The sequence below is a fragment of the Epargyreus clarus genome, unplaced genomic scaffold (genome assembly GCF_041222505.1).
Source record: "Epargyreus clarus isolate Ecla_fem2 unplaced genomic scaffold, WU_Ecla_fem_2.2 ptg000034l, whole genome shotgun sequence".
Classification (NCBI taxonomy): domain Eukaryota; kingdom Metazoa; phylum Arthropoda; class Insecta; order Lepidoptera; family Hesperiidae; genus Epargyreus; species Epargyreus clarus.
In genome coordinates this window covers 932,092-941,212 of record NW_027332239.1, presented here as the reverse complement: position 1 = coordinate 941,212, position 9,121 = coordinate 932,092, and the positions used below count along the sequence as shown (strand labels likewise).

The 9,121-nt window shown below is 32.0% G+C and overlaps 1 protein-coding gene across 1 annotated transcript in view; it reads left to right on the top strand.

Annotated features, from left to right (window-relative positions):
• The first annotated feature begins 2,299 nt into the window (after window positions 1-2,299).
• Window positions 2,300-9,121, top strand: part of LOC140756027 (knirps-related protein) — an 89,827-nt gene continuing 83,005 nt past the window's right edge. The window contains exon 1 of the mRNA XM_073091421.1: window positions 2,300-2,670. The gene's annotated coding sequence lies outside the window, so the exon portion shown is untranslated. The remainder of the gene's footprint in view (window positions 2,671-9,121) is intronic.

The following is a 9,121-nucleotide window of genomic DNA, read 5'->3' as shown; positions in this document are numbered from 1 at the left end:
AAATCTCTCAGGTACGCATGTTTCCTCACGATGTTTTCCTTCACCGTTTAGCAAATGATAATTAATTTCTAATACGCACATAATTTCGAAAAATCAGAGATGCGTGCCTGGGATTTGAACCTCGGACTTCTCTATCGAGAGGCCGAATTTCTTAACCACTAGGCTATCGCTGTCTTCCGCCGCCCATTGACATTGAAGTCGATAACAATAAAGTAGCACCTTGAATTGATCAACTTGCTAAGTTTAGTCTAAATGTAATAAGACTAGTAGGTCAATAGGAGGCATTCTAACTTAAAGCTTAGTAGTCGCGATTTATAAAAAAAAATCAATAAAGGTATTAAGGGGACATAGGAGGCATTTCAGCTTAGTCCTCAGGGTTAGTACAACTGTGGCCGTGTGTGGATTGCAGATGTTTATGGTCGGCAGTAGCCACTTACCGTCAGATAGACTAGATAAAAATTAAAGGTAGGAAAAAACTCACCACATCCGCACATAGTCTGGTATCAGCCTTAATTATGCACAAGCCGTCTAATTAATTATAATGCTCTGTATAATGTATAATGTCCACTGCATAATTTGCAGCATCCTAGCAAGATATTGATTTATCTGCCGCTGAGATAAGAGGCAAACGAATCAGTCACTTGTGATTCCGTAAGCTTATTAGACTGGTTTTATAGACTTGGCTTAGATTATAGAATATCTAGATAGGATGAGCAAATTAATTTGTGTAGAGTATGAAAAATGTTGCCCCGTGCCAAGGTTATGCAATCTTGCAGTTAGGCAAAATTAAAACGGTTTTTGCATTTCTTATCGTTGGCATAGTTTTATTTTAATGTAATTAGTGTGAAATAGCATATTGAAATCGGAAAAGACCAAAAAAGTTTATATAAAATGTAGAGATATTATATATTGCAATTATATATTGTGTGTTGCTTAGGTACAGCAAAACTTCGAAATCGTATTTTTTTCTCTACGTCATAGTAAAATTAAATAGGTACTATAACTATGCTTACAATGTAATATGAGGATAGAGTTAGAATAAAGTTGTATATTTTGTTTTTATTTAAGATTCTAAGAAAGTATTAAAGTAACAAAAAACGGTACATTCATTTTGTTAGAATTGTTTCACGTTTTTATTGACTGCATCGTTTCTTATGCCACGATACAGGACATAGCTTGTTTTTTACAATTAGTAGAGACTTGAAGTATTCTCTATCACGCTGTTTCAAGTTGTATTTGCTGGGCATACACGTCACTTTTGAATTCGAAAAAATTTAAAACTTAGTCCGCCATGTTGGTACATGTAAATTAATACAGTTAACATGCCTTTAAAAATAATATAGACAACTTTTATAACAGTAGAGTTCCTTGTAATATTTGACAAATTCAAATTATAAATATTTTCCGCGTTCAAGTTTTCAAAAAATAATAGAATATTATATCTCTGCCTTTCGGACTCAGAAGCCTCATTTTATACCGCAAGGCTTCATATCTTTCGTTGCATGGATCGTAGCAGACAAAACTACGAAGACTAGTACCTAAAACGCGATAGTAGTAATTTTATTTCCGCGGCAATATCCTAAAATATATTCTATTCACGTTCTGTATTGTATATTTAATTAATGGAAATTAGTATTAATGATCCTAATTAGTGTGAATGATGAATGACTTTAGATATATGTGTATTTTGATGTTTAAATGCGACCTATATAAGTATTTAATTTAAGATACAATAGTGCACATTCACCTACGCTTTCCGGAAGGCATATATAAGTTTTTTCTTAAGATCCACATTTTCGAGGATGAGGATAGTTAATTGTATATTGACCTTTAAAATCAATAGTTGACTTAGTAAATATTGATTTATTAAAAAAAATTGCAACTTTCAACAAAATGTCTCTTTACATCGTAGATAGATATCTATTTAAAAGTTATTAAACCTTGATAGAAACGAGAAATAACCCAATCAGCTTAAATAATTAAAAGTACCTACGCACTGCTAATAAAAGAACGTAAAGCTCGAACATTAAACGCAACGAAACGCAATGCATCAAACTATAAAGTTGGTATAATCGTCGCGATCTATAACGTATCGTTTCATTAATCCCAGGATGCGCGAGCGCAGTGGCAAAGTTCACGCTCCCACCACCAGCCGTGCCTATACGGTAACGCACGAGCATTAGAGAAAAAGACGGAGAGATGTAGTTTTGTACACGTGCAAGCAAGATGGTGGTATAGAAAGATGTTGCGTTAGAATGTGGCCACGCCCCCTCGACGTCCGACCGCTCGTGTCCACCTCCGACAGCATTCGTGCGCGCGCGCCGTCGAAGCAACACGCTCGGCGCCGAAAATTTTCGACAGAAAATGGAAAAGATCGCGCGAACTTTAAATCAATAGACCAAATGTTTACGCTCACGGCGAAAGTTGAACGGTTATATGTAACAGTGCGGTTAGCGCGATTTCAGTTTGCGTTTTCAGTTAGAGGGCGGCCGCGAATGAAATGACATATTTGCTGAAAGTGACTGTATTGTGACAATTTTGAAAACGATAGTTGGCGCGTGTGCGACGCAGTGTACTGACTCGGATTTTGAATTTAACTCAGTGAAGTGTTCTGTGGGATTTTTCGGAGGCGGTTCCGGTTGGCGCTGAATACACACCAAAGATACAAAGGTCAGTGGTTCTGTTAATTTCTTTACCAGTTTTATAGTCTACTTTTTGTACCGTTTTATCTCATCGCATACGAATGTATAAACATATACATTGTTCAACGATAAAGCTTTTTAACACAGAAATAAAACACACTAGCAAAAGACACAAGTCTAATATTACTTAATGTTATTGGTATTTATTTTTTATTTTCATATAAATTAATTTTTTTTTTGTGTATTAATTAACCTTTTACTACATTATCGCATATTACCAGAAAAGTATAACAATATCCTTATTAAAGCTTTATCAAGCTTGTAAGGAAGTAGAACCCGACATAATTAAAAAAACACAGTTCAACATTAGAACTAAGTGTCTGAAGTGTCAGCACATTTTAAGGATAATTTAGAATCAAATATAACAACTAAATTAAAAGCTCCATTTGGTGAATGACACTAAGCCAGATGTTTATAAATTATCCCAATGCGAAATAAATTATTGTTTAAAGTCATGTAAGGTTAGAAAATATCTATGGTTCTATCAAATTTAAATACACTTTTATTAATATCTTTATGAACATAGAAAATATAATCGACCGCAATAGAACACGCTTTCTCCTGTAAAAGACATCAACGAGATCCCCATTTCTCCACTCTTACTAAAACTTACAACTTTAAACATAGTAACGGTTTTTAATCATTAAATCCGCTTAAACGATGCCAATTCTTAATCCTGGACGGATTAAAATAAATTCGCAAGTTTATCGGATCAAGTAGGCACCAAAACGTTTCACTTTATCTCGCGATAAAAGGACTATTTTTTATCTTTAGCAGATTACGATCTCGTTCCGAAGATTGGCTCAGTCCTTTTATTATTTTATCTTTATTAGATTAATCATTTTAACAAGCTTTCGTTTAAAATGTAAGCCTTAAAACTATAAGCCAAATATAATTAGCTAGACTTAAGAAGTCGTTAATTTCTTTTGTACTTATATTTAAAATATGATTACTTTTCTAGTGAAATATCGCAATTTGGATTAAATAAATAGCAGTCTATTAAAAAATAAGTATATCTTATCCTAGATTTCGTTTCCTTATTATCGCAAACACCTCCATTAAAGTTGTTAATAGCTATTTATTAATTATAATTTTCAGTTTAATTTCATATTTATGAATATAAATACCCAATTATATTACGAAATTATGAGATTAATACTTTAAGCTTAATATTCTAGAAGAGAATTACGAAAAAAAATGTGGTCCAAAAATTATAATTACTTCGTTACGCTATACTATAAATTTAATTTCCAAAACGATATATATAATATACATATATCCTAAGTGTAATTATCAAAAATTAATTTACATAAATTAATTATTTCGATTTAACGGACCAAAAGATTTGCTTAATTTCCCGTTCTGGTCATTAAGTATTTAATTTAAATTATACAACAACAGAAATTTTACAAAAAACCTTATTATTAATAAACGAAAAGCACACAGTGCATAATTAGACCTAATGGTCAGAAGGAACATTTGGTAATCAGTAATAAACTAAATGGTATGACTATTAAATATCTTTATTCAGTTAAGAGGCCTGCGTGACAAATTATCGCACATTGACAGGTGGTAAAATGTTTGCAGGTCGAATCATTAACTTCACTTTTACTCCTTAAAGTTAGAGTATTATTGCTGCTATGTTCTAAATACAAAAATGCAATCCAAAATTATGATCGCACGAAAAACTCCAACATAGACCCCAAGGGTAGCAATGCATCCATGGTAACCTTCGTCATGACGATTTTTCTACATGAATTTGGGCATGTCCACAAATAATATGTCCACAAATACTTTTAACGTACAAAATGAATGTAATTCTACTCTCTGAACTAAATGTAAGCTCATCAGTTAGATACCTGACCGGGGATCAAAGCTGGAACCTTTTGTTCTTTAAAAATACTGTAATGAATACAATACGGCATCTTACTCGTATCAACTAATGTATTTTAATTACTTCATGAAAGATTTCTTCATGAAACTAAGTGCATTATTTGAACTTTTACCTTGGTGTTAATATTAAATCATATTTTGAAGGCGATAGAAGGTAATAGAAGAATAAGTACTGAAGATTTATAAGAACTATGTAGTTTGCATTTGGCTATGTAATGCGTTTTCAAATGCGTATTAATAGGTTGTGAAGTAAATTAGTAGAGACGTCGCGTCAGATACCATCTCTAGTGTTAGTCAAAGGCATGTTTTTCTATTTCTATCTTTGACTTTCATTCTTTCTGTCAAATATATAACAATGTTCAAATATTTAATTCAAAGTTATATGAACTAATTTAATTCTGCCAATTTTGCTAATGCTGCCAAAATCAAATTTTAAAAACACATATTCCAAATTAAAAAAGACGAATGTTTTCCTTATCATTTTCCTTAACATAAAATTCTAAATGACTTCACAGTACTGTGCATCAACACAGTGCATGCTAGTCGCTTCATTAATTTAACAAACAAACACTTAATTCACAGACATGGCGGCACGAAGCAATAATCATTATAAACATTAACCAAAAGACAATCAGAAGCTATACCATACTGACCTCTTTTAAAATCGAAATTGAATTGAACAATTCACTATTATGTTCGTAATAGTGGAAGTTATTAAAAACAAAGATAAAAACAATATTGAAGGAAAACAATATGGCGCCGTGGGAATTATTCCCACGTTCAATGAAACGACAGAAAAACTGAGTGTCATTTGTGCTTTGGGCTTTAAATAATGAGTATAGGATACAATGACGATTGTTAAATGCTAGTACTTAGACGTCAACAAGCGAGCCACTGGTCTGTTGGCCCTCTGCAATATAAGGTAATTTTCGTAAAAAATGTACGTGATTTCGGTGATCATACACAATATAAATTCTGCTTCGTAAGTATTAAGATTTTATTCGCACGCACAACTAATATTTTCGTCATTACAAAGTATATTTGTAAAGCTTTAATAAAAATTGTAAAACTAATTGGATAAGACCATAATAAAACTTGCAAACTATATAGTATTAAATGTAAAACTTCCTACTATTTATTTACGTACGTATTTTAGCACCATTGATTGTAGATAATATAGAGAGAACTAGTACTTAACTGGTATTGTCGACAATTACAGCTTATCAAGCTGACCAATAGCGGGTTGATAGACTTCACACAACTTTGAGAACATTATAGCACGTAACTCTCAGTCATATACCCTATAGACTCATTCCATTCTCCTTAATTTTTAATGGGATAATTAAAAGAACTACACTGGAATTTTTAAGTATTAGTTTCCCAAAATAAATTTAGAATAAAAAATCCCGAACGAGAAATAGGATACTTACGATTCTTTTTTTAAGTAACTAGTAATTAGGCGTAAGTATTGTAATTGAGAGAGCTACTTTCGTAGGGATGAATCTAAGATATATTACACGAGGGAAACAATAGTTAAGAATCTTATAGGTAATTTTTAGCTTAAAATGACGAGTATGTTTACAAAGAAATTAAAAACGCATTATTATGCGACTCAAATCAAAGATCCGGGTTCAATTAGTAGCAGAAACAAATATTTGTAATAATATTTACTTACTTATTTCTAACAACATGATAATATTTTTTCATTAACATTAAAAAATCAATGAGTTATCGCAATATTTTCAGTACTTTTATTTTCATTTTACTTAACACCGATTTCACAACTGACAGAAAAGGAAAAACCAATTGTCACTACTTCAAAATGAGAACACAATCCGATGCGATTCCGATGTTATATGACAATGGTTGGAATGTAGAGACAGGTCCTACAGCCGACGAAATAACGATAAAATGTAATATATATTATATTTATATTTATAGTATGCCTACAGAACAATTTGGTACTATTCGCCTGTAATAGTATTCTAGTAGACACAAATTTTCAAATGTTATTGTAGCTATTTGTAGTAGAAAGAAATGATTAAATGCCACTGTTTCTGGTGTACAGAAATTGTCAAATGTCGTTGTTTCTAGTAGTCGTAATTATCCAAAGGCATTCTTTGGTTGGGATAACATATTATGATAGATTGATTTTTTAGTAACAGACCAAAACCTTTTCTTAGCGACATTCTATAACTAAGACTCTTCAAATATCCTGTGAATGTAATAAACTTTTTTAGCACATTTTATTTGAAAATATTCTTGTTGGAATGATTCTGTATATGAAAACTTTTAGCCGTTATGGTTAATTCAAGAATCGAAACGCTTGTTTTATAAGATGCATTTTCATAAACATAAATTATTCCGTAATAAACTTTCCTTATAGGCACGCGATAGAGAGTTTTCCTTTTAAACTTTACAAAATGACTCATAACACCTTTGTTACATTGAATCAAAGCGTTTTATAAAGGCTTTCGTAAGTTTACAAGTCTCTTTAGTTATCTAAATGCGTTTAGTTACCTAAATCTGCAAGCTCATGAGCTTCTAAGCTCATTTACCTATTGGCGCTTCCATTCTTCATGTATGTAAACGAAAATTTCTATTTTTGGTAATTTCTCTAAAGTTAAGGGTGACTTAACATTACTTTTTGTTGTAAATTAAAAGTCGTTTCACATTCCGTTCCATTTCAAAATCCCTTAGCTACTCGGCGGCGATGTAACAGCTCCCTAAAATTAGCACACAATCAATCATAGTCAACCGTTTAGTAGTTTCGAAAACTTCTTTTCAGCGGAACGCTAATTGCTAACAAATTAGCGCGTTGCGACACTCATCGCTTTCTGAACTGTCGCAACTGGGTTTGCTTCAGAAATACTTAGAAATAGTCCATTTTGGTGTGTGCCTTAGAAATTGCTAATGGTGATTTAGGGTAATGAAATTGTTTTAAGTATTTTGAATGAAGGTAACAACAAGTATGAAGCATCAGCTTCAAAACATCAGGTTTTTCTGTTTACCGCAGAAGGCATGTAATCATTGTCTTAAGTCGGTTACTATCCCACTGCTGGGAACAGGTACTTTTTAATGAATAAGAGTTTGGATTGGTAGCCTTCGCATGCATTGATTTTTTTAAGAGAATTGTCTGTCATGTAGTTATGAATTGTCATAAATGATATAGAATGATGAATTTCTAACACGGACAATACTGTGATGTGAACCCTCGACATGTTGGGCATAAAAAAAAATCCAAAAGTCTTAAATATTCTCGGTAGGTACTAGATTTGTCACTACATTAAGAGTAAGCCGATATATCTCTTACGTCTATCCCATCTTAACAATAAAACAAAAATAGCGTCGGTGACGACACAGTCGAACCACGAAGTGCTCTACATTTTTAGTCCGAGCGTCGGTACAATTTTTAATTTAGTTCAATGAAGGGTAACTTTAGTCCCAGTGTAGTAGCGGGTTCCCAAGCAGAGCAGTTCCCACGTGCACGTAATGCACTCTAATGGCGACGTGCATCATAATCGCCACTGGAGGCGCCTGTACACGCACCGGTATCTACTATTGTGCGGAAAATGTTATATTACTGTCCATCTACACATGTGTGTATGTAAGGTAGTATAACATTGCCGTTAATATTTTCTAAAATAAGACAAAAGTTATTTAATTTAGACTTTTCTGGTTGTGTTCTTCGTAAATGTTACGCAAATAACGTTTTCTAATTGACACATTCAAATCTATAACCCTTAGTATGAGTTTATACGTTTTTACAAAGATGACTGTATTTGTATTTGTTTATGTATTTGCCCATACATTTCCAATCAGAGCCCCTAGCGGATTGTATCAGAACTGATGGGAAATATTTAAACAAATATAACAGTCATCTTTGTAAAAACATAAAAACTCATACTAATGGTACTGACCGAAGCAACTAAATAAGTAATAAATTTTGTTTAAAATAAATTTAGTTCAGGGACTGAGTATTTAAATTTATTAATATAATAACTCTGGAGCTAACAAATAAGACATAATAAAAATGCATATAATAATTACGTTCTGTATTAAAACAAAAGTATAATAACCAAATAAAGGAATTTTACAATGCGAATAAGTCAGAGCTCCAATTACCATTTTTCTCCTAAGATATCTTACTCGTAATTAAAATGGTATAAGCTTGGTACTTTTATAATATTTTTCTATAAATTATGCGAGCTTTTAAAATAATAAGAGGATAGTAAGAATTTAAAATCAATCAATGGAAACTCGATTAAATATTATACAAATATAATTTTAGGCTTATTAATCTGTAAACTTTCCAAAAACTAAAAATTAATACCGAAAGACTGAAGAATTGTTAGTACTAAATAAATGAAATAGGATAAAACATGTATGGATTGACAGATATTTCCAATTTTTACTTTCATCGAATTATAATCGCGTTAAAAAATATTAATTGCGTAAATACATTATCAGTTATTCTGTTGTCAAAAAGCAGTTTTAAGCCGACATCAGACCACTATTGATAGCAA